The sequence below is a fragment of the Lichenostomus cassidix genome, chromosome 8 (genome assembly GCF_008360975.1).
Source record: "Lichenostomus cassidix isolate B80296 chromosome 8, HeHo_3.0, whole genome shotgun sequence".
Classification (NCBI taxonomy): Eukaryota; Metazoa; Chordata; class Aves; order Passeriformes; family Meliphagidae; genus Lichenostomus; species Lichenostomus cassidix.
This window is the reverse complement of record NC_139489.1, coordinates 17685948-17711299: the sequence shown is the minus strand read 5'-3', so window position 1 is coordinate 17711299 and position 25352 is coordinate 17685948. Positions and strand designations below refer to the sequence as shown.

Sequence of the window (25352 nt, the reverse complement as noted above, 5' to 3'; positions counted from 1 at the left end):
GCGGCCGGTCGGGAGCGCCGGGCCGGGGCCGGGGCCGGGGCGGGCAGGGGCGCAGGGCTGGCAGGGCCCCGCCGGCGGCAGCGGCGGTCCCGGGAGCGGCGCGGCGGCCGGAACTCGGCGCTGTCCGCCGCCGCGGGTGCTGAGGGGCCCGGCGGGCGGGGGGTGCGGCGGGCCGGGCCGGTGCGGGGCGGCGGCGGCGGGGCTGGGCAAGGGAAGTTTCGGCAGGCGCTGTATTGGCGGGGAGTAGTGGGGGGGCTGCTGCTCGGGGAGGGGAAGGGCAGTGTCAGATGGACACAGCGAGAACAGCGCTGGCGCCGCACGAGGCTGCTTTTCCCTGAGAATCGCTTTCTTTAATATTAAAAAAACACAAACAAAACAAAAACAAAACACCCCACGCAAAGTTTGGATTTCTGCCTAATTCTCGATGCATTTGTGGAGCGCCTCCCAATTTCGGAGAATATCGGTCTAGGGTATCACTATGGAGTGTTTTCGCCACAACTCGGTGCATTTCACTTTTTCAAACGGCTTTTGTTCAAGTTGGAGGAAACCCACTGCATCAGTTATTTGAGTTCCAACGCCTGCTAATGGGGTTACAGCCTCCAGTTTCACAGCGGGGAAAAATTACAGTGTTTGTTATTTACTTTCCAGCTGCCATTTAGAATAGGACTTGAAAGCTTGCTGTGTTCGAGGTTACAGGAAATTACACCTAAAATGAGATTAAAATAGAGGAGAGTGTGTTGGAAATATTTTTTTTTTTTAGGGTAATGTAGCTATCAAAGTATTTTTTTCTCTTTCTCTCTTTGTTTTGTCTTTTCTTTTAAATTCAAGCAAGAGTCTGTAATGCAAAAGAAACACTGTCTTCTCGTATGTTTTCGTAGGAAGCATAGTGGTAATTCGGGAACGGAGGCAAGGGCTCATGTTAAGGATGAAATCTGTAGAAAAAGCAAGCATCTTGTATTAATTTGAATTGGAATCTAATCAACAAGCTGGTCAGTCACCGAGCGCAGTGGATAATGAGAGCTGTGTGTGCTGCATAATTACTTATGGCTGAAGAAGTGCGGAGTACCCCTGCTCTGCGCGGGTTCGGACCGTGCGGTGCTAATTTCATTGCCCCCTCCCCATCACTCACACGGAAGCTGTTCTTAGCATCAGGAGCCGGGGTGAAATAGCACGGAGAAGTTCCTTAGCGCTAGGCGAAGTGTGCTGTGCCGTGACGTTGCAGAGATCCTTTCTATTTAGTTGGCGAACAATAAACGTTTATTATCACCGCGGCAGATCATCAGACAAAGCTTCCCCCTCCCGCCTCCCCCAGGCACGAGCGCTGCTGATAAGGGAACTGCTCCGGGTGACAGGCAGAGCCGCAGGCGCCATTCGGAAATAACTTCTTTTATTGTTGTTATTTTTCCCCCCGGTTCGCCTTTTGCAAACCTTGGCAGGGCGGCGGCAGGTGTCAGGGCGGAGGTGCGCTGCTGCCGCCCCCGCCCGCCGCCGCGGAGCTGCCTGCCCGGCTCGGCGCCTCGCAGCCGCCGGGCTCCGCCGTTCGGGCACAAGCGGGGAGCGGAGTGCGCTGAATTTGTACTTTGAAGCCTTTTTCGCCTTAGATTTTTACGGCGCTAGGAGGCCTGACAGAGGAGTGCCTCTGCTGAGATCGGAGCCTTTGCTATTTTTTTCTTTGATTTTTTTTTTCCTCTCCATTGCCTTCCTTTCCGCCCTCCCTCCTCTTCGTAGCACACCGAGTCAGTGTGAGTCCGGACTTGTAAAATGCATTTCCAAAGCCCAGATGAAAAGTCTCTCAGGCGTGTCTGCTGCTTTATCGGAGCTTTCCCAAGCCCACCTATGCAAACAGATTTGTAATATTTGTGTGCTTAACCGTGCATCTCTTTTACAGGAATCTGTTGCTGCGTATGACATCTCTTGCAAGCTCCCAGAGAGAATTGATGGAGCATACAGCTAGGGAATAGGATACCAGAGAAGCACAGAGAAAGAAACCAGGCAATCACCAGGTAAACTCAGCCTTACTTTGATTTATTTCCTTTCACCTCGCCTGCAAGCCCTTGCCCGCTCCAGTAAGGGAGCAGGAGAGCAGAGGGAATGTACCTGTGTGTATTAAATGCCTACTCCTCTCGTTCGCTTCCTCAGGATGGGAAGGTTCAGCGTCCACTGGATATGGGACAAGATCTCTCGGCAAACCTTGTGGATTCTCCTTCTTCTAGAGGCGAATTATAGTTATGGATTTATTGTCCCGGTGCAGCACTTCCACCACCACCAGCAGCAGCAACAGCAGCAGCTTTCTGACTCTCTTCGGTGACGGGTATTCTTGGGTGGATAATACGGATTACGTTGTTATTGCTTAAGAATACGCGTAGTCGAGGAGAGTACCGGCGGCGGGCAGGCAGGCAGGCAGCGCGACCGCCCCCAGCCCACCAGCTGGCTCCTCACCTCCTCTAGTTGCCAAGGTAGCACCTTTTCCATCTTTTCCTACGCTTTGCAATGTTTCATTCTGTGTCTCTGCCCGGGCGGGGGGAGCTCGAACGCCCTGTCTCTTGCGGAGGGGGGTGCCCGGTGTGTGTGTGTGCGTGGGAGCAAGCCCAGGGCTGGGGAGGGCCGCGGAAAGGCTGGCCAAGCTCCTCGGCAGAGGGTGGCCGGGGGAGCCGCGGCCGCTGCGGGCTACGCCTTCGCGGGCAGCGCTCTTTAGGCTGCGCCGGGGCCGGGAGAAGGCACTCGCCCCGTCCGGGCAGCCCCGGTGACCCCGCACCCGGTCGGCAGCCCCCAGCCCGCTCCGTCCGCGCCCCCCGCCCCTCTCCGGCGTGGGGCTCGGATGGGGGAAGCGAGGCGGCCGGCCTCGCCTGCCAGGGGTCCCTCGTCCCGGGACACGGACTGCCCGCAAGGCCGGGGCGGCCCCGGCTCCGTCCGCACCCGTCGGCAGAGCCCGGGCCGCCCCCCCGGCGGGCACGGCCCCCGCACCCGCAGCAGCCGAGTCGTGCGGGGCTGGGGCTGCCCGGGGCGGGGAGGTGCCGAGCACCCCGTGCTAGCGAGGCGAGGGATGCCCCGCACGGCCGCAGAGAGCCCGACGCCCGGGGAAGCCTCTCTTCCCCGGCTGCCGAGGGGTTCGGCCATCCAGCGGGGCCGCTGCTGGGGAGCAGGTTGAGGCCGGTTGCTTTCAATGACAGCGATGCCCCTCTTGCTCTCTTATCCTCACCCTGCAACCTGGTGAGGGCAGGATTAAGAGTCCACCTTCACACCAACTCCAGCCCAGCAGAGCTTGCTGGCTTCTGAGGCTCTAGGTTGAGACACATGTTCAGGGCAAGAGCTGAGGGGTTTTTTCCCCTCCTCAGCTCAGGTGGTGGATTATTTGTGCCCCTTCCAAGAGCTCAGGACCCCCCAAATGTTACTTGCAGCTGGACAGGTGGGAGACACAACTTAGGGAGTGTTGATTCCCCTAACTGGCCATGGCCAAGACGTGCCCCATCGCTTTAACACAGAAGAGGTGCATCTGTCCCTCTCTCCTATCTCAGCAGCAGGGCACAGGCTTTGGTTAGAATCCTGATCAGTCTTTCAGATGTTGTGCTCAGGCATAGCACTAATAGTTCCAGTCATTTTCCCCCTGCTCCTCTGCCCACAAGCCTGGCAGAGAAAAGGAGCCAGGTGTGATCATCCCTGTGTTTTCCCATTCAGGACCTCTCCACATGCCCATATGATCTCAGGTCTTGTTGCCACGTAGTCACAATTATGAGACCAGATTTCAGCCTTAAGTGAATTAGATCAGAAGCCATTTTAAAGCAAGACCAGGAGTCCTGTGATAAGACAGCCTTTTTGAATGGATCCTTCCCCAACCTTAGCTATGATGGAGCTAGGAGCAATTTTTAATGTGGACGAGCCAGACGTGGGGTGATTATTGAGAATGCGAGGCGGGATGTTGGAGAATGTCTTTCTCTCTGTCTCTTGCTTAGAGACTGAAAGACTGTCTATGTTCTACCTTATAATTTCCAACAACTGCCAAAGGAATCTTAGTCTGTTGCCTTTAGTAGTGAGTGGAGTGCTCGTTGTAACACAGACGTGTGGATCTGTTATTCTTTAGACACATCTTTGATGCTAGCACTCTGATCCTTGTGTTTCTCTAATACCACTTGAAAGCAGATTTCTTTTCTTGTAGTTTAGTATGTTCAACAGCCTCTGAAATAATGTTAAATTATGCTTTAAAAAGACATGATCAACTGCTAAATCATAGTCAGCTCAGCACCATAACACAGCCACATTCAGAAATGCTGCAGGAACAGCGATGGAAACACTATTTTAAACATCCAGGTTTGTATTACAAACCTTCCTCTTCCTCTGGTCAGAGCTTTTAGTTGACATTTTCCCTTGAGTCAGGACTTTGAGTATTATTAGGAGTTCCCATTTCATCACATAAAGGACGTGGATTTGTTTGCTCTTTGCTTGGTTGAGTACCTTGTGTACTATAAATTGGACTGGTACCCATAAATACTGGCTTAGCAAATGGTTCTTTATACTTGGTTTCTTCTAGTTGCTTTCTGTAAAGCATGATGAGATGGTTTTGCTGAATAATGCCTTAATGACAGGGCTGATGCATTTTTAATGCATGTACTCTTTGTCATTGTCAAAATTAACATTTTGATGATTGTAGATTTCTCTTCTCTAAAATCTTTTGGGAATTGCTATGCTATGTGGGTTAAAAGAGTGAAAGTGTGAGATCGGATTGGAGAAATACTGGATATGCTCACCAAAATGATTCTAGAATATTGTGTAAATGCTCAATAGACTAAGGACTCTCAGAATGATGTTTCCCAATAGCATGATCTCAGAGGGACTCCCCCCATTTATTAGCAGTTCCAGGGGTCTGTCACATATGTGTATTGAAGGACAGAAGTGGTCATTTCTGAACAACAGACCTCTAAGTAGTGACTATTCATACTGTGGGTCTGATCCTGGGAGTGCACAAAGCTTCCACGGAACTGCTCAGGAGAGCAAGCTTGCTCATGTTAAATCCAAATATTTAGGGCCAAATCCTACTCTCCAATGCAATAGCAAAGTCCCAATTGATTTCACTGTGGGAAAGATTAAACCCCTAGTGAAAGGGATTTTTTACAATGCTACACTCCCTTTTTTTTTCTTTTTTCTCTGCTTTAGAAATTGCAAATCCTGTGTGCTGAAAAATAACTCTAAAATCTCCCTGCATCTAGTAGTCTAATGATATTTCATTAACGGCAAAAATTACACTAAAAGTTTACAGTAGAACATAATAAGAAATTACTTGATAAATAAGGGGGTTTAATTGTACCAGTATGAACATTTCCTAGGACATTTTAGAGTGAGGTTTGTGGCAGCACCAACTGTGCATTACTAGCTATTTTGGTGAGGGCATATTTAATTGATTCAGAACGCTAAATTTCTGGTGTAAAATGTTTTTTGTAATCTGCATCCTGGTAGAAAATTAAATTAAAAAATTAGCCTAAAAATAATTGCTTGAACTTAGCCTTGTCTATGAAGATTTATATCTCTGGGTAGTTTTCTCCACTGGAGTAGCCTCGAAGGCTGCTGCCATGGGTAAGTCTTTGTCACGCCAGGGCCCAGTGAGCAGCACAGACGATTGCTGGCAGAGCAGACGCTGCTGTGGCACCAGCCCTGGTGCAGAGCAGGTGATGCTGTGATCCTGGCTGTTCTGTTCCCCACCCTGCTCAGGCCTTCCCAAAACGGGGAGCTGCCCAAAGGGCTCTGTCCCTGAGCATCGATAGGCACATCATGCGCCATGGCGGGAGCGGCAAAACAAAGAGTTTTTGTCCCTACTGTCCTGGGCAAGCAGGGTCACAGCCCATATGGCAGGGTCTGCCCACAACCTGGAGCGTTACTCTGCTTAGCAGTACCTTAAATTAAGTGATAGGGACTGCCATTGGATTTCAAATGCTCTTTCCAGAAATATTTAAAACTACAGTCCTTACGTATGTATATATCCCTGAATGGAATAAATACACACACATACACACCCCTCTCTGAAGACAGGCTGGAGCATAGTAGGAAAGCCCCATTCTCCCAGACCTGACAGAGGCACAACACCCACTCACCTCAGCAGGGGCCATGCTGTTGCAGTGCGTATTTATGACCTGTGTTATGATTCCTCTTGCTGCTGCAAATTTGCCTAAAAGAATTGCCCACAGTGTTGCATGTAGATATGTACAGTTATGCAGATGTTTTTCCTTGGGTTCAGTTCTGCTTGCTTTCCACTTTTATGACTACATATGATTTTGAGGGAGTATAAGTTTTCGTCCAAAAACGAGTTATTATCTTTTGTGTCAGTTTAGGTGGTTTCTGGTGTTTATAGGATTTTCTTGAGGAAACTGAAAACAGTGATACCTATACATCCACAGAGCTCTACACATACTTTGCAGCTATAAGAACAAGCTAACTGGCCTTGTTTCTTTGCCTTTTTTACATCACACTAGCAGTAATGTACACGACTGGATTTTTATGCATTTTTAAGAATAAATAATGTCTTAACGTACACAGAAGGCTTTTTCTTCTCTTCCTTTTAAGAGATTATAATTTTTCTGAAAAACATCGCCCCCAGGTATTACCCTCAGCTGTTATGACACCTCACCTTTTACTGTTGTAAAGGTAAATCATAATACTCATTATTAAGAGCCATAGATTTTTACCAGAATCATCATCTACCTCCTGAAAGCTTTAATGGTAGAAACATTTCCTGGGCTAACGCCCATGATGATTACATACTTTTTATTGCTATCATTTAGTAACCAAATTGCTCAAAAATCAAAGGACTTGATTATTATTACCTGCAATGCATAGAGCTATTTATAAATGTTGGCTCGATAATAACAATGACTCAAAAGAAATTTAAATGATAGGCCAAAAATAAGTAGTATAAAAGTGGAAAACCAAGCCAGAATGCACAGAGTTGAAGAGAAGAGTCTGAGTTCAAAGGACAGAGAGGATCCTGAGGAAGGTAGAGTCCAGGGGGTGATGTTAGAAGGTAGATGTGACCCAGCTTTGCAGAGTTGGAGAGCAGAGGAGAGGTGAGGCACCAGGGACTGTAGGCGAGGAGGTATCGCAGTGTGGCGCTGGAAGTATGCGCCAGAAGTGTTGAAACCAGGGCTGGAACATCACACACGTTTGGTAGTTTGCTTTCTGGAAAAACAGTATCTAGTTATAAGCAGCCAACAAAAAATTAGGTGAAATGTTTCAGAAACTAGAGGGGGTTGATTGATGGGAAAAATAAGAGCTCTGAATATATAGCTGAAAGGTGCTTTTAATATGTATGTGAATATACATACCTAGCCAAAATTACATAATAATGCCCATATAGATAAATGATATGAGTATTCTGCTTTTAAAATTGTTCTCCTGCAGAAACCAGTGGTAACTTTCCATTGATTTCAGGGGGTTCAGAATTTCTCCTGTCTGCAGGAAAGCAGTGTAGCCTGGTGTGTGCAAATAGACCTAGTAGCCATGTATGGAGAAAATGTAGCACGGCTATCCAGAAACATTTCCTTTCAGTGAACCCAATACCCCTCGAGCCAATGGGGATGATATAAAGTAACAGAGCAATCTCCAGGCAGGAAAGCCCTTGCCTGGAAGATGTAAAATTAACTTGGCCAAAACACAGCAAGCAGTAGTCACCCTGCGAGGGCTGGAGAGCCATCTGGGGAGGCCTCCTTGCCTCTGACTTGCAACACAGCTCCATGGAGCTGAAGTGGCTCTGATAATTTCTCAGCACTTTATACGACTAGAAAGAAAGAGCTTGGCCCACAAGATGTAACTTATACTTTCCAGACTACTCAAGAGTATTTCAGATTAAGGAGATCTTTTATTTGCTTTGGGGTCAATTGTCACTGCTGTGTTGTTCTGTATCAGCTCATCAGAGTTGCATGCAGTGTACACCCCTTTCACATTATTGCATGAGGCATGAAGTGTTGGAAAAATATAGCTGACTTTAATATTAACAACTGCTGACTCATAACCTTGTTTGGAAAATTAGCGGTTCCCTTACTAAATCAGGACAATATCACAAAGTTTATTAATGATCACAGGTCAAACCTGTCTTTTAAATCACTGGAAATCAAAGATAAAGTGATCAACATGGGACTGGTCTCTAATTGGAGAAAGAGGAACATTCTGAACCAGAACAGTACAGCATGCAATTGTGCAGTCTGTTACCAAAAAAAGAACCATCTCACTGCATCTTACAGAGGCATTTACATAGATAATGTAGATTTCATATGACTACTTTCAGATTATCTGATAGTATCTGTGCAAGTATTCACATTCTCCTAACAAGACACCAATAAAAATTCAAGTAAAAAGTGATCACTAATTATTGCACTTTTAAGGATTTATATAATTCTTTAATTTAGGTGGGAAATAGTAAGAGCAGGGAGGCTTGATGCACTAGTGCTTCCCACCATCTGGAAACTCTTCCTTAAACAATCATTCTTCAGGAGATAACTTAGCTGGTTACTCCAAGAAAATGCATTTCATATTACCTCTTCATCAAGTTGCCATGAAACATTCTTCTGAAATCCAGTGTTATACAATTTATTGCTTGCCTTTTTTACTGGAGCAACAGTTATTACAGTCTTGATGCTCTGGTTGTTAAAAATGACCACTACGGTAAAAATTGTTTCTTGTTCCCTACTTTCCTCCACTGCCTCGCTGTCCCCCTTCCTATTTACAATACATGCAAAAGATTTGAGGGAATGGAAGGGATTTTCTTTCTCAACTTGTTTTATTTTAGAAATGTCAGGATCATTTAATTATCTAATTTTTTTTTCTGAAGGTCTTAAACTATAGAGGGGAGCAGTGGAAACTTTCTCTGACCTCAGTTTAAGAGGTGGTGATTTTTCCTTTTTTAAGAAAGAGACTTTTTCCCTGTGTGTGTTTGCCAGGGTCTGAGTTACGCAGAACACAATAACATAATTACTTATAAGGTTTCAGTACAATCCTTTTCTTTTTGGTTGCTCGTTGTCATTTGTTGTGTTATGACATCATGTGGCTGTCACATCATGTGTCTGTTGCACGTGAGATAACATAAATCCATTTGCCTTCAGTTGTTCAAAGAGCCCCTTGATGAAAACTGGATCTGCAAGTCCTGCTCTAGGAAGCAAGAACCAAACCCACTCCTTTTTACTCCTCTTGTTTAGATGCTTGTCATTTCTGTCAGTGTAAATTCTTACCAGCAAAGAAGGCAGGACCAGACCAGACCTTCAGTTAGAGATGAACACAGACATGTTTAATTTCCTGTTGCTGGAGCTGCAGTGAGGCAGTGCTGCTTACTCTGCTCCAGCCTCCCTGGTACAGAGGGAGGAAAAACTCCAGCGAGGGAAAGGATGTTGAATGGGCATGATGAGAAATCCAAGGAAAACAAACCAAATAAATAAATTCACACACACAATACCTAGCTGGAGTTTTCAGGTTTTATTTTTTACCAGATGCAACTCTATTTTAAGTATTCCGCATTTCTTGGATGCAAAACTTAAATATGTGCCCTGTAGAGAGGCTCAGAACAATAGCTCTGCTTTCCTTAATAAAACCTCTCTTCAGAGATTAACTCTGGTGCTAGCAGTGAGGTCAGTGTTTCATTTCATATAAGTCAGCTCATGCTGACAAGGGTCTGGCCTTTTTAGTGATGGGCCGTTTGCTGCTCAGAAGTGTGAGGAATGGCTCTCTGAAATATCGATAGCTCGCCTTCGCTGGAGTTCATGATCAAATTTAGCTGGCGAGTATCAATGCACTACAGCCAGACTGCAGGGCTGACAGGCTCAGGCTCGGGTAGCCGCTAAGGTCTGCTTCCTAAATCAGAGGCTAACTCTTCCATTAGTGTAAATCAGTGGTTTATAACGATGTCAAATGAGATTTGTGTCAGAGTAGCCCAGACTACAGCCTGGTCTGGGGATTTGAAAAGGAATAGAAAAATTAGGCTGAAACCATTGGAATTCTTTTTCATTTGGTTTTGTTGTGCCTATTTGTAAATGTGCTATAAACACAGGCACACACGTGCAAAGCTGCATTTTGTTCCCACGGACTTTTCTTGTGGCCGTTTAACATGGACCTAAGAGCATAGAATCTTCCTCCTGGTGTGGTTTGATTGACATGTGCAGAGATATCACATAAAGGCTCCGGGATCCCGCTTTTCATCCATAAAAGGAAAGCAGGCAAGCTTCATCCCTGGCTAAACCCTTTGCACAATATACATCAATAATGAGGCAGCATCTATTTATACATTGCTCTCTGGAAATGACTGAATTCAGACAGAAGTTGGTGAGGCAGCCTGAGCTCCACCAGCCTCCATGGAGTCTATTGTTAGTACCCAGGATGACTCCTCAGGCAAATGGGGAAGAGAGGCACGATTTGGAGCCTACCATGCCACGGGAGGAATACCAGCTTCAACACTTGGCAGGTGGTGTCTCCTCTCAGAGAATGCTGTCGCTGGCTCTGCCAGAACCCGGCAGTCATGGAGAAGGAATGCGGGAAAAATGGTCACAAGAGTGCAGCCCTGTTGCTGCTCCCCAGGAAGCAGAACGCTGGCTTGGGTTTACCCACAGGGTGAGAGCTCCCTGACTTTCTTCATGAGAAAATGAGGTGTCCAAGAGGGAACGGGAGGAAGGCAGTTCTACCTTGATGCACAGTGATGGCTTCTTGCCATACTGTTGCAGAAGGTTTTCAACAGTATTTCTTCACCTAGAAAAAGAACGATGCAGTGAAAAAGCCCCGTCCAGAGTTATGGCATTGCTTGGGTAGGTCTGTGTGCCGGTTGTCCACCAACACGTGTTTGTGATGATGAAAACTTGCTTGTCTGTGAGATGTTTACCATAAATAAGGTACTCAGAATCCCATAGCGAAGCACAATCCAGATAGTGCTTTTGCTCCATATCCTTTTTCACCCCTGCTTTCCTCTGTGGCTCTTGTGTACTTTGCCCATATGCTCTAAAGCTATTTTGTTTTCAAAATTAGAAGAATCTATGTAAATTAGAAGAATCAAGCTCCTCTGCTTGCTAAATTATAAATTGAGTGGAAATTGGCTGACTCTCTTTAGACTATGTAAGTTATACAAGATGTAAGTAATCAAGCTGAGCAGGCTGGGTTGGGGAGGGAAAACACGTCAATGGCGTGGGCCACGTGAGCTGTGTCCGCGTGTCTCCGTGTACTGCTGCTTGCCTTTGCAGCCTCTTTGCTCTAAAGTGCCAGTCTAACTCCTTTTAGACCATTCTCCAAGATGCAGGTTTATTGCCTCCTTTGGTAGTTTGCTCTGTATATTCAGTACGCCTTGTATAAATGAACTGCTCTTAAATGCTTGTTTCCACTCTCTTGCTTTAGGATCAGAGTAGATTCAGACTGCCTCCTCTGGGAGCACTGATTCATTTGCCTTCCCTTCTTCCCCTGTAAGTTAAAATGCCTGTTGATTTTAGTGTCTGTCTCCTTGGCTTACTCCCTGCTTTGGCTCTTTTTCCCCTACCCCACACTACTTTTCACATGCCCGAGTCTTGCTCTAGGTTATCTTTTCCTTAGTAGCCCACTGCAACCTCATGGAGCAGGACTGTGGTGCAAGAGCAGGAGCCTGGCAGTGGCTGGCAGCCTGTGCAACACTGCCAGGAGAGCAGGGAAGTTGGCTGGTGTCTTGGGCCTTGGTGAGATGGTGGAGAATTTGCTACAGGGCAGAAAAGACAGTATCACTGTAGCCTGTTACTGCACCAGTTGAATCAAATTTTTAGAAAAAGAGGCCTAAAATCAGTTCCCTAGACCTATCTTTACACAGCCAGGTAGGACCACTGTTATTATTATAAGACAATACAGGCATAGTGCTGCTCTAGTCTGAATGCAGGGTCCTTTTAAAACTGTCCATGTTCAGATGGCTGTGACACACCAAACTGCTCCTAAGAGGTGAGACAGACTGCAGCCTCAGCACAGACAGGCATTGGTTGCACCAGCATCCACATGCTGCCAGTGTCCAGCAGCACTGACCAAAGCATCCTTGTGCTGCAGCCAGCAGCCTGTCCACCCCAGGAGCACCGAGCTACATCAGGGCAGAGCTCGGGCTAGCTCGGCTCTCTGTCTTTTAGCTCCACACCAGCCAGAGAACAGAGTAACACATCTTCAGAGAGGTAGTGTAATGCAGTTCTCCTCAACTGACCAACGTTTTAAAGCCAACATCATGGAGATTGAATCCCATTGCCATGGAAAATCCAGGTTAGAAATGTATTGCTGTGGGGCGAGTTGTGAGCATTGGGTGGACTCTGCAGGCATGGCCCTGGGCACAGACCTTTAGCAGGTAGCCTGTTCCTGTGCACTGCACAGCCCCGTGTGCTCTGCTGACTCTGGCAGCATTGAAGCATGTGCTCAACGAAAGGGGATCCCAACTGAGTAGTTAGATGGCCTTCAGGAGTCTCAGGCTAGGAATTTCAGGGCACAAATGGGGTCCTCTCTGCAAGGCTCTGCCCTGCAGTTATTTGAGTTTGGGCTCTCTTTCACTGAGTTCATAAAATACACGATTTTTCTTTTAATTCATTAAATACTTTTATTCAGGGATATACTGTCAGAACATGGTTTGTTCTGTGCGGTCAAATGTTTACTGAGGATGATAGAATATATCCAACCTGCCTTTTTAGAGCCACTTCTTTTACTTCGAAGGGAAGGCATAACCTTTTGTTTCCTGGTGTGATTTTTATTAAACCTCTGCCTACGTTATTTGTCAGGCCACATATAAATTTATTACCAGTTGTGTTTCCAAATAAAAGACTCGTAGGTTGGTAAGTGGCCTATAAGTCAAGCTGCTATTCCTTGAAACTCATAAAAGGATGATTTTGATCCATGGAATCACTAATTAAAGCTGCTTTTCAATACGCAAAAATTAAGTTAACAGTAATTAATGTAGCCAGCCTGGAACCTTAGGAAACTACTGCCAGCAAGTGTCTTTTGGTGCACTCAAGAGGATGCAGTTTGATTGTTGGCACCAACAGACAGGTTGGGAATTGTAAACATGGTAATTAGCAGTAAGTTTCTGGATCTCAACTTGCCAGACTGGCAGTCTGATTCTTGGAGTAGTTGTCGCATGGGAGGAGGGAAAAACAAAGTAAGGGAATTAGAGCAACCTTGCATTGCTCCGCCAACATATGCCACTGGACCAATGTTTTTCTTGGCAAAGATCTCTGACAAGGCGCTTAAAAGCAGCATTGCAGCCCTGCTGCAAACTGTGAACCTCACTGCAGGCATCAACCAAGACACTGTCTCTGGCTCTTCTGTTTAAACTGTCAATGGTGCTCCATGGTAAGGAATTTCAGAGTCTGAGATTCTTCCACTCCACCTCTGTGGTGGAGCACAGTGTTGATAAGGTTATCAACAATAATGGGATTAAAAGAGTTAAAATCCAGCTTTTGCAGTAATCCCGGAGTATTCTATTGTTGAGCTATAAAAGATTAAGGTTATAGTAACCTTATTAATCCTTGGTGTAGTGTAAATAAAAAGGAAATGTCAACCTTAATTCCACCATGAAATTAAATCTTCACTTCTCTAAGTGATGATTCAAACGCAGCTTACTGCAACCAATGTGGTTTATGAAAATGCCTAACCCATGTGAATTTAAGAAATCCAATCTGAGAGACAGAGAGGGAGAAAGGGGTGATAAAACATGACACTCGTTTCATTTAAAATGAAAAAAAGTAGTATTCATCCAGCTTATATGTCTGCAGAAACTACACCTAGAGCCAAAAAAGTATGCAAAGGGCAAGGTAGGGACCAAGTGCTTGTGGTGCAAATCCCTGTGAGGCAAAAATAGGCAGCCTGCAGACCACAGGAGCACAGCCATCCCTGTGCCAGACAGCAGCCAGAGTACTGCTGGTGGTGACCCCATCCCTGTCCCCTGCTTGCAGGACGCTGTGTGGCCTTGTTAGTGCTGCCCCTAAAGCAGGGACAGAGTGCCCCGACACAAGAGCTTAACCGAGCATTGATCCACTTGTGCTTTCGGTGCCAGAGACAACGTGACGAAAACTAAAAAATGTCAGAAATGAAGTGGTTGCTGGACCTTCTGCAAGCTGTGAGCTTTCACAGGTGCTGGTGGGAAGGGCACAGGTTTTCCTGGCTAAACTGATTGCCAGAGGGGTGGGAGCTGCCTCTTTTGGCCATGGATGGTTTCCTCCTCACCTGTGCTGGCACAGCCCCTGCTTACCCTGCCCACAGAGGCTGACTCTATAAGCAGGTCTGAAACTGCCCTCTGGAATGAACTACCTGAAGAGAGGGAAGAACAGACAGACTGATCTTTGCTTAGAACTCAATGGGATCTGGTCCAGGTAAATCCATGTTTCTTTGTGGGGAGTGGCTGGGGATTTACAGTAAGCAGAAGTGGGCTGAGTTCCCTTTGTTATGCTTTTTTGACTGGAAGGAGAAATAAAATAATGTTGAAATGGGGTGATTCAGAATGATTTTGCATATTAAATACCTCAGTCACTTACTTCATGTCTCGTAGAGTGGTAGTTAAGCATTAAGGAGCTGCCTATAGCAGGAACTGAGCTCTCTGGAGGGCAAGAGGCATTGCCAGAGAAAAAGACGGTTTTAGTGGGGCTGTTCCCAGGGAAAGGAGCTTCATCTCTTCAGCAAATCTGTTTTCCCCATGGTCTCTGCATGTCCTGGAAACTACTGTGCTTGTGGGCTGATAGAGAGTGGGCATGTTCTGCATCTTCATATTGTTTACTCTAGTCCTCATAAACTCTGATAAAGTTGCGTAACAAAACTCAAGCTCATAAAAGAGCTCATTTTAAGATTTTTTTTTTCTTCTTCTTCACTCACTGAATCATGCTCTTCTCTGGTGTGAATTGTCACAGTTCCAGAGCATGCACTGGTTCAGATGTGCCCGCTGGGTCCTGGGCTGTCTCCATCCCCTCTACTGCTGCAATTGCAACAACAAACACAAATTGGCTCGCTCCGGCTCTTCTTGTCTTTCCGCAGTGTAGGAACAGATAATGGGCCCATGGGGTTGCTCAGAAATATTGCTGGTTTCCAGTGCTAGCATAATGGTCCCTTCTAGGTAGTATCCCTTTCCTGGACAATTTCCCAGTAAAATAGTAAATGGCAACTGCAGAGCAGTAAAGGCAATGGCGTATTTGTTTGACTGACATTTCAGAGCCTGCAGAGCAAATGCAATTAGGATCCACAGCGTGCTGCAGTTTCCTTTCTTCATTTCCCTACCTTGGAAGAGCTACTGTTAGGATTGGCTTCAGTCTGGTTCCTGCTGCCTTAGAGTGGTGGAGATGCTCCAGGGAGGGAGGGCAGCATGTACCCAAGCCCATGTGAGCACCATTTGCATTGGGAGCAGTCAGCATCTCAGAGGGCTTAGCTGGGACAGGAGCTGCTGCCACTCCTTCTGGCACTGCAGCCCCAGGCAATAGTGATTTTGTTAGTAGGTGTGCACTGCCCCTGGGCTTAGCAGAGGAACAGCAGAGCTGACACCAGGGCTGCCCTGTGACACTCAGACCTGCGCTCCTCACTGGGGAGAAATCTCTCCCTGCCCATGGATCTGTGCCAGGCAAAGCAGCACAGGGTTTGGGCTACCCTGCTCTTCACCAGGGACAGCTGAAGCTTTCTTTCAAGTATTGCGGGATCAACAGTTGATGTGCTTTGAACACTCTGATATAGTCTTGGCAGCAGGAAGAAATGTGAAAAAAACCTGGTGGTAATCATTGAGATTTGCCTGAAGGAGGTAATTGAACACAAATTGGTGCTAAAAGCCATGGCCGTGGTTAATTGTGGTGAAGCACTGTGGGTCACTCACCTGTAGGAAAATACTGCTCGAGGACAAACGGGGATCAAAATCGTTTCTGCACTGGTGGGGAAAGAGTGTGTCAGCCATATAATTTTGTTTGTAGGGTTATTCTGTAGCTCCTAGATTCTGACATGAAAATCCGTGCCTGCAGAGTAATGCTTTAAAGGCTGGTAATAATGCAGCCAGTGATGGCAAGGGCAGCTGTGGCTTGCCTTGGTGGCAGGGGGTGGCCAGGCTGTGTGGCATCACTTCTGCCATGGGCAGGTCTGAGCTGACCCCGCAGGAGAGGCACAGGCAGCTGCCAAGTCCCCTCTCAGCAGGATGGAGTGTGCAATGTGCATGGAGCCACCACCCTACAGCCTCCTCCAGCTGTGGGTTTTGCCTTTCAGCTGGAACATTGCTGCTGTGCATTGTTTTATTTGTTAGCAGATTTAAATATCGCGATGTCTGCTGTTCCTGGTGCTTCTTGATGCCTGTGTGAATTTGCAGCGAGTCCTCTGGACGCAGAGTCAGGGGAAGCCAGGATGTGGGGTGGCATGAGTCTGCTGCCTGGGGGTGACAGGAAGCTCAGAGAAGCTCCTTCCAAAATGCTGAAGCTATTGCAAGGATTCAGGAGATGGAAACAATGATGAAAAGGATGATCTAATTTTTACCAAATTGCACTTTTTCTAGATATTTTGACTCAGAGCTCCTGCAGGGTAAAAAAAAAATTCTGCAGCTTCCTCTATCTGGTGACAAATTCCATTCCAGCCTCTCTCAGGACAGATTCTTGCTCCAGGCTGTTGCATTTGTGCTTTGTCCTCGGGTAACTAAGTATGTGCTTTGTCCTCGGGTAACTAAGTATGTATGCTACATACTTAGCATGCTACAGCCTGTGCTACTCTGTTTGCTCCCTGTGCCAAGGTGCAAGTGGGGCAAGACAGGACAGCATGAAAAATAGGAACCTAAGTTTCTTAAAGCTGTCTAAATACAGGACAATCCTGCTGACTTTGTGGTGTTACATGAGCATTAGTTGAAACTGCTCTGAGGGTTGGGCCACCCCAGGTAGATCCTCAATTGCAGCACTTCAAAAAGGGCATTAAAGCACACGTATGTAGCACAAGTATTAGGATATGAATACCCTTATCTAACCTGAGATATGCGAAGCATCATCACCTGGCTCTCTTTGGAAGAGAGAGACCCATCATGCTTTGATGGTTCAACATACCCTCATATATGTAGAAAACCAAAACATGCTGATTTATTTGACATTATTATTATTATTATTATTGACAACTTTTGGGAAGATTAGTATTTTAGCCATTTTTCTCCTTTTAAAACAAAAAAAACCCAAATGCTGTCCCTGCAGAATATCCTGTCCCCTGGTGTGACAGTGTTAGGGACATGCAATTGTGCTCCTCGCTGTGGGAGCCTTGCCTGCATGAAGACTGCAGGCTGTCCCCTGTGGGGTGGCAGCTCTGCTGCACAGGGTACATGAGCAATTCCTCTTCTTTTTAACATGTCGGATCATGACTTGCTCCTCCATTCTGTGTTGGGGCTGAAAAATACTGTCAAAGTGAAAATACAGAAACTGACAGAAATCAGTAAGCATGCTACCTGGATGCTCCAAATTTAGACATCATGATTGATAAAAGATATAAAATAGGTGACTCTTTTTTCAAGCCAGAAGATACTCCATTAATCTGATGCAATTTGAAGGTTTGTTTTAAGAATACAGCTGTGGTTTAGTCAGCATATGCACCTGTACGTGTAGGCACACGTGAACAGAATAACTGCAGTATTCCAGTGCTGCATGGAGTTAGGTGCTGTAGTAAACTGGCAGTATGAAATGTACTATCAGCTCATGACAGGGTGAAGCAGAGTACCTTTATAAAAGTGTGGAAGTCTGAGTGGTGCTGGGTTAGAATGTTTCCCCCTTATAAATATGCAGGTGATAAATTTGTAACTTTATTTCCTTTTTTTTTTTTTTTTTTTTTTTTTAAACTGAAAGGAAAAAATTGGGGGGAGAAAAATGGGTCTCCTATGGAAGGAAGAGGTCTTGGCAGGGCAACAGCTCTATCCATACTGCTCAAGGTTAATGGATACAAGGAGCTGCTGAGCACAAGATGTATGTGGTGGATGGAAGGAGTTCACAGAGGGCCAGGTGGGCTCACCTCAGGCCAGCACATTTGGGAGCTCAGGGAGCTTCAGTGGCCAGGGTGGTGGATTATTGTAATGAACAGATACAAGCTAATCCCTCAGGAAAATAACGTGTAACCACAAACTCAAAGGCCAGTGCCATGGCTCCCTGGGTTTGTCCCATGCTGCTGCTCCTCATCTCGGGGCATGGTGCTGAGTGTGGGCACTGCTTTGCCTTCGTGTGGCTCTGCCCAGAGGCACCAGGGCATGGCACGGTGCTTGGGGACAGCCAGTGCTCCAGCACTCCTGCTCGCTGCTGGGGAGGGAGGTTTGTGCCAGGGCCTGGCCTGGTGGGCACGGGTGCCACCAGTGACCAGTGCAGCAGCAGCCGGGCTGGCAGAGGTGTGCAGAGCTCCCGGGGCAGCGTGGCTCCTCCCTGCTCGGCTGAAAAGACGGGGCTCCAGAAATTCAGCATCACCTTTAGAATATGAGAGCAGGAACTCACTGCAAATCATGAGAGGAGTCTTTGTCACAGAAACTGCAACTAAGGACCTCTCTCTTTGGGAACTCCTGATCTTTCTACTGATGGATTTCCAAATAGCTACTCTAAAGCTCTGGAAGTCTGAGTATGATTTCCAGAGGATGTATCCATACAATGATTTAAGCCTGATATTCACAAGACAAAAGCTTTTGTTGCATTAAATAAATCTCTGCACTTCTCTGGGTTAACTTGCTGCTCGGTGAAAAGCTGGGGACACCAGATTTCTGAGTGGGTGAAGAAAAGTAGAGGGAATTGGTCTGATGAGCTGAGGAGTCACAGTCTGCTTAAATAACCCATGCAGCACCCTCCCTGCCCAGCACTGTTCTTCCAGGCAGGATTCAAGCCTCTGATACCTCAGTTTTCCTGCCCAATTACATGAAATGAGATCAGGAAAAAAACTGTTTACTACAGCATGTTCTAGTTTTTGGATCCAAACAGATTGCTGTACATTGGGTGTGAAAATCCTTAATGTTTTAGAAATTATGCTGGAACCTTTCTGACTGACAGCTCTCAGCAAAGCACTTTCTGAGGTTATGTAAATGCCTAAAAAGAAATCTAACCCTAAATCTTAATTGTGTAGCAGATTCGAGGCCTGTGAAATCTAGGCACTGCCAGATTTTAAAGCCCTGCTGCTACCTTACATAAATACTCATAAATGCTTGCAGGAAGTGTCCTAAAAAGATCTTTGGTTCCCCAAGTGAGCTAGAAGGAGGCATTACAGGACTGCCCCATCTCCACTGGTCACAAGGGGCATGCAGTTCTGCCCAGGGCTGCTCCAGCAAGAGCTGGGAACCTGCCCCCCTCCATGTCCAGCTAGAACTGCACATATCGGGGATCACAACCCGCGCAGAGGAAGGAAGTTATTTTTGTTTATGATGCCCAGAAACAGGACAAAGAGACCTTACCTTCTGTGTCTGTGCTCTAGCATGACGCAGAAATAATTTTAAGATGTGTTTATGAATTCCACCTGGGTGTTGCAGCCCTTGCTATGAATCTCAAAAGTGTATTCAAGATTTATTAGCATTGGGCTGCTTCTGACACAAGGGATGTGGGGGACAAAGAGCCACAGCTTCTGTGGTGTAAGGAAGCGCAAGAAAACCTGTCAGTACACTTGTAATTTCATGCTTCTAAATGTTGTTATCCATATGCCATTGCACTTGCAACTATTCTGTGTGCATTAAACCTGAGGTACAGAATCCTATCTTATATTAAAAATATGATAGCAGCGTTATAGTCTCTCTAATGTTTTTGTGAGAACTCTTGTTAGCTCTTATTGCCTTGTCCTTTGTGTGCCTTAAGGCAGAAATTCAAGGGTTTACTGCATTTTAAAAATGCTCAGAAAGATGTCCTTTAGTAAATAGAAGTTTTTATTTTCAGGGTTTGAACAGGTATATAAAAACAAGGGGATTGAATAATGGCAAAGTTGATGTGATAGAGCTCACTAAATAATGGTTTTGATTAATTTTGTAGAATTGTTCATGCATAACTGGCAAAATGTTTTCTATATGTGATAACTTCTAGAACGGGCTGACTCATTACTGCATTTAAGGAGTGGTACCTTGAGTTGTGATCTGACACCTATTAAAAATTGCAATTGATTTATTTTTTTGGAGGGATTGAGTTAGGGTCCTAAAGGACCGGTAACATTTTTCAAACAAAATACCTGTTTTTTCCTTACTTTTTTGTTGCTTATCCCAGGCTGGGTAAGAAATCAGCACTGAATTACAGCAGTACCCATTTCTCCTCTCCTGGAGGGAGCAGACGAGGACAGAATACCTGAGCAAAGGGAAAAGACAGAGGAGGAAAAGGGCAGAAAGGAATGATTAGAAATAGCAGACAAAGAGAAGAAACGGGAAAAATGCGGGAAGGAAAGGGAAGGAAAGGGAAGCAAAGGGAGACAAGGGAATGAAAAGTGTGGGGGCTCATGTGCCCCATGGCTGCTCAAATGAGTTGCTGCTGGTCACAGGCACTGCCTGATGCTCATCCATGTTCAACTGACCCCAGCTCTACAAGGAACATGAGTAAGCACCAGTTCCCAGCAGGTTTACTGTTTGCCACACCGTGACGAAAGATGAAGTAATGGCCTATCTGGCCACACACTGGGATGTAGGTCCTCTTTTTATTATTTTTTTTCTAAGAGGAGAGGTAGCTGATGTTTCTTGTTACTGTCAAAATGAAGAAAAACTTGTGATTGTGATTTAGAGGAACTAAGCGTTTAAAATAAAATATACACTCAGTGCTTTCAGGTAAAGATTCGGTGATAACCACATGACTGAAATCAATTCCTCCTTATCAAAGCCCAAAGATTATTTTTGTTAGGTGTTTATACACTATCTCTGCTCTCATTGTACCCTCTTACAATTACAGATGGGGACAATGAAAACACGTGTTCCATGCAATTACTTGCTGCTGCCTTTTAAAAAGCCAAAGCCCAATAAATTCCAATATGGAGTAAATGAATAGTGTCCTTGTGAAAGAGCAACCTTCTGAAGGGGGAGTTTTGCCCTACTACTGATAGTAAAAGCAGACCTGTCAATGAGATTCAGCCTTCATAAAAATGCTAGATTAAGATAAGATTTGAAAGAGTTTGGCTAGGAATTTCCAAGCTGTTGAGAATGAATTCTGGACTTGGACTGGCAAGAGTTAAGAGCATATCTTCTGTAAATCTTTACCCTGTGTTTTGGAGAGACCAGGATGCTTGTCCTCTGGTAATCACAAGCATTGTCTACCCTTGCACAAAGAGTAGAGATCTGATAAACGCTCTCATCACAGCTTGTGCTTTGTTTTCCTCATCATCAATGCAATTTTAAAATCATGTTGAAGAGGAAGTCCGTGCATTCCTCACTGGGCAGGAATAATGCTTCGAGTCTGAGCAGGAAGAGTTAACATCCTAGACACAGTGCTTTGTACAAACCAAAGAGTATAGAGTATATTCCAGGAAAGCCATAAAGGGAGATGATGCAGTAACTGTTTCTGGGATGTTAAAAATACTGTTGTGCTTCCAAGCTTCTGCGTGAGCCTGACTGCAGTGTCTGGCTCGGGGTGGCTCTGTGGATGGCAGTTTCACAGATATCAGCAATGCAGGGTGAGTCCCAGGCAGGTCCTGGAATTTTAACATGTGGTGAGGCTAGAAGGTAGTTTGGCGCAGCGATAATAATTTATTTAATGCAACTAATGTATGTAAAGATGCATCTGAGACAGTGTGGAGTCTGCCAAGAGCACTTTCTTGGACACCACAGTGATCAATCCAGGCTGAAGGCTTGAGTATGGGTCTGTGGGATCAAGCTACTAATTTTTAATGGGTTTGAGCTGTTCTTAAATAAATTGTCATTTGTTAGGGTGGCACCAGTAAGTCTGCTTCCTACTGAGCAATAGGAAGACAGAAAGAGCATCTGAAACAGTAATAGTTTAACACAAATTGATTTAAAGTCTGGAATAATAGGAAGCTTACAGAGCTTACATGAGGGATGAAGGATGTGGGCAGAAAGAGATGGAAACAGAGAGAGAGAAAGTGCAGACAAAGGAGAAATATGTCTTTGTTTCCTTCTGTCAGCCAAAGCACACCACGCTGCACACAGGAGCTGGAAATGCTTGTGGCACACCCATGAAACCTTGACTTTCTGACCTGTTTATAGTGACAGGTGAACAGCCTCTGGGTGAAGTGGGTGTGCTGCCTTTTGCACCCTTTCAACATCTCACTCCAAAACTGGGACCCACCACAGGGTTCTTCAGGCTGTGGTTTACTGAATGATCTGCTAAGGGGCTTAATTATGATCTCAAATTCCCAAAGGTTTTTCTAGTCTGTCTAAAATATTTATGCCTGTAACAATTCAGACCTGTTTATGTCTCTCTTTTTGCCTGCTGGGTAAAAAGTAGTTTGGCTTTTACAATGTGTCTGTATACAGGGTTTTAGTAGCTTGGATTGCTTTTATATGTTTATAATGAAAGTAACAGCCCCTTAAAAATTGGATTATTGATCATGGGAAGACAGTAGATATTTTTAATCTTAGAAGCAAGACTACAAATAAATCAAATTATATGAAGTATTTTATTTAAAGGCCTTTGATTTTATTCAAACCACTACATCTGATGTTTGCATAAATGGAATAATTCTGTTTCTTCATATGAGGGCTCAGAGGAAACCATGGTGGGAGGTAGTTCTTGCACTGATGTCAATAAGTCAAAATTAGACTCTTCCCAAATTGCAAAAAACCACTGAAAGATTCAAAAGTAAGGATTTGGATAGCTGTAAAATTCCTATTCCAGCTGATAAGTTATCTGTGGGAGTTGGGAATCTTTTTGCACAGCTGCACATGATGCACAGAAAATGTAGGACTACCATCATGTGAACCTATACACACACCCATACATATGGATGATGTGTAGTTGAACATGTGTGTAAGTGTGTGCATTTATATTTCTAAACCTACATACACATTTTGCTGCCTCGAAGCAGCAAAGGCTGCTTTTGGCCCTGCAGTCTGTGCCACTTCTGAGTATGCCCTGACCCATCAGTGCCTGTAGCAGTATCTGCGACTGTCCTGCTTGGGATGTGGCTCTTCTCACCCTGGTGATGATGAACTCCAGCAGAAACACCCTCCCTGTCCTTGTCATGACCAGGCATCTGAATCTGGGGGGTTGTTTACATGTTTCACATGTTTGTTCTGCCAGATTTGACCACAGGAATGTGAGGCCAGTGGGCTGAGCCTCGTGAAGCAGAGAAGAGCAGCATTTAGCCTGGAGTTTGCACCTTCTGTCATTTCAAGGGGTGAGGCAGAAAACTGGTTTCTCCCTGGGAGAAGTCAACCAAAGAGGAACTGTGCATTCAAGGAGGTGGGACTGCATGAATGACAATGGTCTTTGTCATTAACTAGCTCTCTTCAAGCTGGCTGAGGAACTGACAGGATCTGTCGATTAAATCTCATGCCTTCAAAAGACAGGAACAAAATCACCATTGTAGTGTTTTGGCAAAGCAAAATGTTTTTGTTTTCTGGCAAGGGTTTAACTGGAGTGCAGCCATGCTGCCCTCTTAGGATGTCAAAGAAAGAGGCTTTGCAAGTCAAATGCTGCCTGCCTCACCCGCCCATCTTACCTCAGTGATGAAGTGCTCCAGCACCAGAAGTCACCTTCTGTGTTCAGCTGAGCTCAACTGGAATCGTGCTCCCTGGCTGTGCTGTTAAGTGGCTCTGAAGATGTTACGAGTGCAGAGCTGTGTTGCTGTATTTCAAGTGATCATAAAAACTCCCTGGATAAATTGAAAAGGTGTGGCTTTTCACTGTAGCAAGTTTGGACTGTATAAGCGACTCCATCATTGTGCTAAGGCAGCAGATGCAGTCAGTGTTGGGAGGAAATGGTTCATGACCTGCTGATGCTTTCCAAGAGATGCAGACAGGAAACAAAAATGCTGGGGGCTCCTCAGGTGGCAGTAATAGTGGTGGAACAGGCAAGGGAAGCAGAAGGATCAGACAGTGGGAGAGAGTGAACAGAAAGGTGCTCTGCAAGCAGAAAACCAACCCCTTTGCCATGCTTCAGGCTTGCTCAAAACTGTGGGACAAAAAAAATGCTGAGGGAAAAGTCATTTCCTGCAGACCAGCAGAGCATGCTGGGAGGGTGCTGCAGCCAAAGTGAGGAGCAAAGCTACAGTCTGATGGGGTTGGGCTGCAGGGGTCACATTCAAGATCTGCATCACCCTGAAAGTTAGGTCTGATGGGTCTCCAGAACTGGGGAAGGCCCTCAGGCCCCCTTCCCACATGGGGAGTCACAACCAGCTGGCATAGGGTGTTGTTGGACTCTGGGCTGGACACTCACCACACAAGCACCACACTAAAACTGATGCTTAGCCAAGCAAACACAGATGGGCTGTTAGTAGAGTGTTTCTGTCCCTGAGCAACCCGTGCTGGGAATATGTGGGTGCTGGTGCCGTGAGTTTTAGCTGTGACCTGTGTAGGGTCCAGGGGACAGGGCCAGCATGCTCCCCCAGGGACTAAACCCTGAGGAAGGGCAGCTGTGAGTCTAAGGGGAGAAGCCAAGATGGCCTTGCACAAATTCTCTGGTGGTTCAGGCTGGCCAAGCTAAGCATGCCCCTTACCTTGGCTCTGTCATAACTTTGACAGAGGTCCCAGGTGTGGGTCAGAGCTGGCTCCTGGCTGCCCCTGTGCAGGGCACTTCCTGGGACAGGAAGGGTGTGCAGACATGGAGCCCACCTCTGGCACGGCTTGGTCATCATGCTCCCACCTGGCTGACTCACTGAGGAGCCCTTTGAGGGGCAGGTGGACACAGCCTCTGTTCCCTGCTGCCCTGCTCGATGTAGACGGCTGTGCTGGGGTCATGGCTGCTCCCTGAAGGAGGGGAGGGAGGTCAGAAGAGGTACCATGGGGAGGGCAAGAGTGTGGACTGGGAGAAGGGAGCAGGTGATAAACCAGCTCCTCCAGGCAGAGGCTGAGGTTGATATGCTGCTGTGGTGAGCTGCAGTGCCTGACAAGACTCGCCCCATGCCAGGGGTAGGTCAGCTTTCCTTTGGCTCCAGAGGGTGTTGGGGGTTGTGTTTGCTCGGCCCAGAAACCAGCTGCTGCTGCACTGGGACTTTTCATGGACAGTCATAGTATCTTCTGCTGCCCCCTGCTTTGCAATTTCTATTTTAATATTTACAGGAACTCAGGCTCTTGCTGTCTTCAGGGAATTTCACCTAAGAAAGCACTGAGCAAATTTACCTTCATTCAAATCATGAGCACAAACACCTTTGACATAGTTTTTCTGCTAGAGGAGTGACTGTATTACTTTGTATAGGTCCCTTTTTGAGAAGTTAATAAACCTGGCAGCGCAAGTCCATTGACTCTCAGCAGAACAGTTCTCTCATTCTGAGGTCCCTTTGATAACCAGTTTGTATATTAGCACCATTCGTTAGCATCCAGC

General features: G+C 46.1%; 1 protein-coding gene across 2 annotated transcripts in view; it reads left to right on the top strand.

The window, feature by feature from the left end:
- Positions 1-25352, top strand: part of LOC146433958 (uncharacterized) — a 47009-nt gene that overhangs the window by 3654 nt on the left and 18003 nt on the right. Inside the window, exons 3-4 of one of the 2 annotated variants that reach the window (XM_085068149.1) lie at positions 1889-2003; positions 2140-2311. The gene's annotated coding sequence lies outside the window, so the exon portion shown is untranslated. The other variant, XR_014853766.1, reaches the window with a different exon arrangement.